General features: G+C 47.8%; 1 protein-coding gene across 2 annotated transcripts in view; it reads left to right on the top strand.

Annotated features, from left to right (window-relative positions):
- Nucleotides 1–2096: 2096 nt before the first annotated feature.
- The window catches only part of TMEM200B (transmembrane protein 200B), a 39454-nt gene continuing 34056 nt past the window's right edge, over nt 2097–7494 (top strand). Inside the window, exons 1-2 of one of the 2 annotated variants that reach the window (XM_061597277.1) lie at nt 2097–2646; nt 3993–4143. The gene's annotated coding sequence lies outside the window, so the exon portion shown is untranslated. Of the gene's footprint in view, nt 2647–3919; nt 4144–7494 lie in introns of both variants that reach the window. The other variant, XM_061597276.1, reaches the window with a different exon arrangement.

Here is a 7494-nt window from a genome sequence, read left to right as displayed (position 1 = left end):
CTGGTGAGAGTGAAGATACTTACATTGCCAACATAAAGCCATCCACACCCAAGAGAGAGGCGAGGGATATAAGAAGAGTCCAGTTTGCAGAAATAGAAAAAATCGTTAGGAAAAAGCCCAATGAGGTTTGAGCATACTCATTGGTTATGGAATGCTGACCTACTTGGGGGAGAGAGACACACAGAGAGAGAACTGAGTGGGAGGGGTAATGGAATGGAGTACTGTGGAGGAGGGCACGGCTGGCTGACCAGAACGCTAAACAGAAGCACTCCCCACTGCAACATTTTGTTGCACAGCTCACTACTAACCATTGATAGGCCAACGCAGGCTTTTAATGACATCACAGTGTCATGTGCCAGCAATTCCCATATGTGAGTTATGCATTACATGAAATATAATCTCCTTGAGTTTATCCTGAGGAACGCTGCCAATTAGTTTTATTGGATGACTCCAAGGAAGCCACTCTGGAATATGAGTTTGGTACAAGCATTTAAAAGAAGGAATCAATCATTCACTTCTGTTCTCTCTCTGCTCCAGGAAGTGTGTGGATCCATGCACAGGTGTAAAGCATTTAAGCCACAACTTAATTCATATGAGTGCTGGGCAGTGCCAGCTGGTGGCTCCGTATCAGTGGGCCAGTGGGATCTGCTCTGAATTTTAGTCTGAACTTTCAAGGTGCTGTCTAAGGTCCTTCAGTTCCTTGGGTTGCATCCAGCATTAGTCATGCTCAGAGCAGACCCACTAAAATGAATGGACAAGCCTAATTTCGGTCATTTCAATGGGTCTCCCCTGAGTAGAACCTAGTTGGATGCAACCCTCTGTTTGGTTTTTCATCTGGATCAGTGACTTCACTGTAAGGAAGTGAATTGCACCCTCCAGATAACAGCTACACTCTTTCCACTTCCTTTCCCAGTTTGTAAGGGCAGTTGCATGGGCATGTGCGTGCACACGCGACCACAGCAGAAAAGCATTTCCAGCAGATATTTTAGAAACATTTCCCTAGTAAAGGAGTTCATACCTTCTCTTCAACTATCTTCTGAATTCAACCGCTCAAATGTTTGAACATGTGTGGGTGCAACTGTCAGAGGCCATGTCCACACTAGATATTTAAATCACTATTACACTGCTTTAACATTCATGGCTTTCCCCAAAGGATCCTGGGAACTGTAACTTGTTAAGAGTGCTGCGAGTTAAGAAACCTGTATTCCCCTTGTTGTTATGTGCCTTCAAGTAGATTACGACTTATGGCAACCCTATGAATCAGTGACTTCCAAGAGCATCTGTCATGAACCACCCTGTTCAGATCTTGTAAGTTCAGGTTTGTGGCTCCCTTTATGGAATCAATCCATCTCTTGTTTGGCCTTCTTCTTTTTCTACTCCCTTCTGTTTTTCCCAGCATTATTGTTTTCTCTAGTGAATCATATCTTCTCATTATGTGTCCAAAGTATGATAACCTCATTTTCATCATTTTAGCTTCTAGTGACAGTTCTGGTTTAATTTGTTCTAACACCCAATTATTTGTCTTTTTTGCAGTCCATGGTATGTGCAAAACTCTCATCCAATACCACATTTCAAATGAGTTGATTCTTCTCTTATCCATTTTTTCCACTGTCCAACTTTCACATCTATACATAGAGATGGGGAATACCATGGTCTGAATGATCCTGACTTTGGTGTTCAGTGATACATCTTTGCATTTGAGGACCTTTTCTGGTTCTCTCATGGCTGCCCTCCCCAGTCCTAGCCTTCACTACAGTTCCCATTGTTCCCTGGGAAAAGGGATGGACTGGTAAACTAAGCTGAAGACTGTAGCTCTGGGAGGGGAATGGGGGTCTCCTAAGAACCGTGGGCACTCTTAACAAACTTCAGTTCCCAAGATCCTTTGGGGGGGTTGCCATGAGGGTTTAAAGTGGAGTAATCACGCTTTAAATGTATGGTGTGGATGTGGCCGAAAAGTTCCCACATTAGTTTGTGGGTTTTGCTTTTTAAAAAACCCTCCCTGTCGCGCGACAAAGTCTTTCCCTCAACCGAGTTTCAAGAAGGGAAAACGGATCTCCTTTCTTGCTTCAGCCTTTTGGAAAACGACCGCGTTGCTCCGGGAAAGAAACGAGCTGGCACAAACCTTCCAAGTGGCAATCCCGAGCGTGGTTATTCCTGAGATGAGGAAGAGCGGGGAAGCGGAGTAACCCGATACTAGAAGAGGATCGAGGCGGCGCGGCGAGTGGGAGGGAAGGAGCGCCCAAGGGAAAGGTTGCAGGAGGCGGCGAGGAACAGGCTCCCGGACACTTGGGCGCAACAGAAGGAGGCTTGGGCGCCTGCTAGGAGGAGGGCGCAAAGAGAGCCTCATCTGGAGAGGGCACAGTAGAGCAGAGGGAGGCGGGCTGGGATCCCACGATATGGCTGGATCTTGACGCCGTCGCCTCTCGCTCGCTTCCTCCCCCACGTGGCCGCTCCATCTTGCCCTGACTACGCAAAGCCGGCGCGGAGGGGGACGAAGAAAAGCGTCCTCCGATGCGCTTGGGCGGCCTGTGCGCCGTCGCTGCAGTGGTCGTTGCCGCCGCCGCGGCGAAGGCGCTTTTGCGGGGGTGGAAGAAGCCCATAGAGCAGCTGCCGAGACTGCGGGGAGTCCCGACGGAGTGGCTCAAGGTAATTGCCCCCCCGTCGGGGAATCAGTGCCGGGCGGCTGGCCCGGCCGTCCTTCGTCCCTCTGTTCCAACTTCCTTTGCCACTTTGTGGAGCGAGTCGGGTTTTTTAGGGGGGGACGATGCTGGCCGAGCAAGGCGGGAGGAAGCTGCAGGGCTTGGCAGCGGCGGGGGGGAGGATTCCCCCCCCAGAGTTTGTCTCTTTTGGCAACCGATCCTCCAGGCTGGGAAATCTCCTTCGTTTGGGCTTTGCCCCATCTGCCATTAAACGTAATAATAAAAGCAGAAACAAGATTAACTTTAGCCGCACTAACAAGTTCACAGGAAGCTGCTTTGGTCCGCTTAGCTCAGAATTGCCTACACTGACCGGCAGCGGCACTCCAGGGTTTCCGAGTGGGGTCTTTCGCGGCCCTACCGGGAGATGCCACGGCTTGAACCGAGGACCTTCTGCATGCAAAGCAGATGCGTTGAGCTACAGCCCTTATGCCCCGGAATTTCATGTGGGCACCATTGAGCTGCCATGTGGGCAGAGTCCCATAGAAGGCGCACAGAGTGAGTGAGTGTGTATGTGTGTGTGTGAGAGAGACCGCATAGCTACAAAACGCCCCCTTTCCCCCCAAAAGTCTCCATAGATCAGATTGCCGCCCTGTTTCTCACTCCCCCCGAAAAAAAGATAAAAGGAAACATCTCCCATTAAAAAATTATAAATGGATGAACAAAAGCCAGAAGGAGACAGAGAACTAGCATGTGGACACCATGAAACTGACATATGCAGCAGAGTCGCATAGAGAAGAACACACAGGATGAGTGTATGTATGTGTGTGTGAGAGAGACCCCTTGGCTACAAAATGACCCTCTTTTCTCCCCCCCCCCCGATAAATCTCCATAGACCCCTGCCCCATTTCTCACCCCCTAAAAATTAAGTGAAATAAGGATGGCCAACCAGGGAGGGGTGAACCCGCAGAATAGACAGCAGAGCCCCCTAACTCCACCATGTGAAGGGGTGGTGTGTTGTAAACAGGCAGGGATGGGAAAGTGGTCACTGGTTTTGAAAAAGGCAATGTGCCAAAGAGAGAGAGAGGGAGGGAGGGAGCACATGGACGCAAGCCATGTGCCTTGGAACAGCCACTGGGAGTTTGGGTGTTATATGCACCCCTTTACCCTTGTGGCTCTTTTGTGCCCAACCAAAAAACTTGTCAAACCAACTCACAGAGGTCCTCTCTCTCTCTCTCTCTCTCTCTCTCTCTCTCTCTCTCTCTCTCTCTCTCTCCTTTCAGGCTTTCCTTTGCAAAGAGACTGGGTCTGTGGTTACAGCCTGTTCCCTCCCTTTCTTTGCACTCTTCTCTTCAGATGGCTCTGGAAGAAGCTGCAAGCTGGGAAGAGCCACTTCTGAGCTCTTCTCTCTTCCTCCTTTGTCCAAGAAAGCAGATCCAGGGGAGATAAATGGAAAGGAAAGAAGATCAGCTTGCACACATGACAAAAATGTGGTGGTGGACTAACAGTAAGTGGCGCTTTCAGTTGGATTCCCCCTTGGGGTGGGAGTTGGTGGCTCACATTGCTCTTTTGGGGTGTCGTGTCTCTGAAAGACTTCTGAGGGGTGTTGTCGTGTAAAACATTTGGCTATGTTTGTTAGGAAGGGAATGCCCTGTATTCTGTGGTGCACTTGATGGTCTTCTAGAGGGGGCTGTTTTCTTTGGATGGTCATGTATAATTCCTCTGCTAACCTTGAAATGTGGTAAACCAATACTGATGCTGCATTTTGGGGGCCCTGCAGCTCATTATGCTGAGTGGGGCCCTGGACGCCTGCCCTAAAGTCTTGAACTGATGGCACCACCACCTGAACCCCCTCCCAGAAAGCTCTTAATCTCTCTGTGGGCCACCACGAAATGACATTCCTAGTAGTTTAGTGGTGGGGGGGACCCGAAGAGATCTGGAAATGGTGGAGCCAGGTGAAGATCTTGTTGCAGCATGCTGTGTGTGACATGGTTGAACTGGGGGGGGGGTCATCTGAAATGTGTGTGTTTTTGTGGCAGAGTCTAAATGCCAAGAACTGGAATGAGGCATTTATGCTGGAATGATTCCCCCCAATGCAGACTCTTCCTTTTTCGACTGGTGTGGCTCAGAGACTGGCCAGAGGGTTAAAGGCAGAAAGTAAGGCTCCCCCACCTTGTCTTTCATATAGGGATCCTCGGGGCAGGCCAGGGGTGGGCTTCAGGAAAAGAGGGACGTAAATTGTTTGAAGCCCAGACTTACAGCTCTTGAAGGAAAGGCAGGGGGTGGAAGCATGTCCATAAATCCAGAGTCTTGGCGTGATGACAAAATAGCAATCCCCTCCCTGAGTTTTATACTGCTGGTGGGAACGCAGGAGTGCCTGTAACATTTCATTGTTTTTTTAAAGGAGGAGGAGGCCGCATCCTGGACATGGATATGAGCAGGGAGAGAGGGAGAGGTGTAGAAGGCATCCATCCACTGTAGATAAAAAGAGATTTAAATGCAAGGAGACAGGGCTTTATAGCCCCTAAGAGAGAAGAAGTGCAACGGTGTGTGTGTGTGTGAAAGTTCAAGACAGTGTCAGGCAGAATCTCAGTTATGCTAGCTGGACTCAGCATTCTTTCCATGGGTTCTGTGTCAGGGCTGTTTTCTGCATCTACAGTATATCCTTCGATCGGTCTATCCCTCAAGGCAGAACAGTGATCTGACTTAACTCATGGATAGGTTACTTTCCTTTTCCTGCCTCTCTTATTCAGGCAGGGGTGAGGAACCTGTGGCTCTCTGAATGCTGCCGGCCTCCAGATCTCATCAGCCCCTGCCAACATGGCTGGTGGTCAAGGGATGATGGGAGCTGTAGTCCAGCAACCTCTGGAGGGGCACAGGTTCCGCTGAATTACGGGCTAAACGAGAAGCTACGTCGTTCACACAATTAGCTGATGTTGAATAGAATAGTGTTTATTGCATTAATCCATAAACCATAGCAGAATAAAACAAAGTTCCCAAATGTTCATTAAAATTAACATGTAAAATATATACCTATCCTTAAAATAAAGATGGCTTTGCTTATAAAACAAAGAAATCATTGTTGTACGAATGGTATTTTTGAAAGACTGAATAGTGGGCACAGGGGGTGATCTGGACTGGGTACCCCAATACATGGTAGAGGTGCTTTAACCCTTTGTGCCCCCCCGACAGTGCCGATCTAAAGAACTGGCCACCACCTCCCATGGGTATCAGTCTGTCATTCCTAGTCTGCACCAACAAGTCTGTTGCCAGCACAGGTGTGCCATCACTGGGGAAGGTCCATAGCTCAGTGGGAGAACATCTGCTTTGCATGCAGGAAGTCCTAGGTTCAGTCTCTGATACCTTCAGATAGGGCCGGAAATGTCTCCTGTCTTGAACTCCGGGGAGCTAAATGGACCAGTGGTCTGTATAAGGCTGTTTCCTACGTCCCACTGTACAGTTGTCCTTCCTTCTCATGATGACTTGGGATGGTCGGCAGCCTCTACCCTCCCTGTGCATTTGATGGGATGACACATTTTTAGGATCATCCCATCTCTTATGGAGGAGTTTATTAAAAAGGAGAACTTTTTGTATGGCAGTGGCCCAATAGCACAACTCTAAGCATGTTTACACAGAGGTGAACCCTGCTGAGCCTTACTTCCTTGGGAAGCTGATGCATGTTTACTCAGAAGTAAGAATCATTGGTGTACAATGTCGCTTTAGACAGAGTTAGATTTTTAGACCAGGCATCCTAAACCTGGTGCCCTTCAGATGCTTTGGACTACAACTCCTTTCGGACCCCTCCAATGCTGCATAAGATCTGGAATGATGGGAGTTGTAGTCCAAAACATCTGGAAGATACCAGGTTGCGGTGGGCTTATCTCAACCACTCTTGTCAACTCTGACTGACAGCAGCTCTTCAGAGTCGCTGGTGAAGTGTTTCCCAGATCGCTTATCTGACATTCTTTAACTGGAGATTGAATGTAGGGGTTTCTCCATGCATTGCAAGGCATGTGCTGTGCCAGTGAGCCTTCTGAGTCTAACAGGGCATAGAACTGCAGCCTTAATTATACCCTTTAAATCCATAGATTAATGTGTTATCAAATATCCCAATACACTCAGCACATTATCACTTCAATCCAATAATGTGAACTACTTTTTCCTGTTCTTTTCCCAGTGTTGGGAAAATTTATTCAGCACATCAAATTTCTCTCTCCGTCTTTCTCATTCTACCTCCCCTGTGCAGAACAGACACTATTTAAAAATGGCTAATGACGGAATCACATTTACAGTGCAATCCTATACAGGTTTACTCAGCAATAAGTCCAGCTGAGCTATGTGGATTTAGGATTGTAGTTGTATCTTCCTGCAATTAAGCTGAAGGAAACACACACATACCCCATATTGACTTTAGAAATGTTAGTCCCTGATCCAAAAGATCCCTCATTTTGGAAGAGTTTTCCTTTTAAGCAACTGTCTCAGCAAAAAAAATCCCAAACTGCATTTTAAACTCTGCTCATGTTAATGCTTGTGATATAAAACATGGATGAACATTGTGTGGGGGTGAGGAATGGTAATAAAACCACTTGAGAATTTATCTAGAAATCAGAATATGACTCAAATCTTTTCCCACTGTTTATTATGCAGCAGTCATTATTATCATTATACTTTCATCAATGTAACATCAGTTTACAAACTGGGGGTGGGGGGCTTAACTCCATGCAGAGTACATGCTTTGCATGTAGAAGGTCCCAAGTTCAATCCCTGGCACCTCCAGGTAAGGTGGAAAGACCCCTGTCTGAGATCCCTGGTAAACTGCTGCCAGTCAGTGTAGAACATGCGGTGCTAGGTGGACCAG

Source organism: Rhineura floridana, chromosome 15 (genome assembly GCF_030035675.1).
Source record: "Rhineura floridana isolate rRhiFlo1 chromosome 15, rRhiFlo1.hap2, whole genome shotgun sequence".
NCBI classification, from domain to species: Eukaryota; Metazoa; Chordata; class Lepidosauria; order Squamata; family Rhineuridae; genus Rhineura; species Rhineura floridana.
The sequence above is the reverse complement of the archived record's forward strand: the minus strand, read 5'-3'. Positions and strand labels throughout refer to the sequence as shown.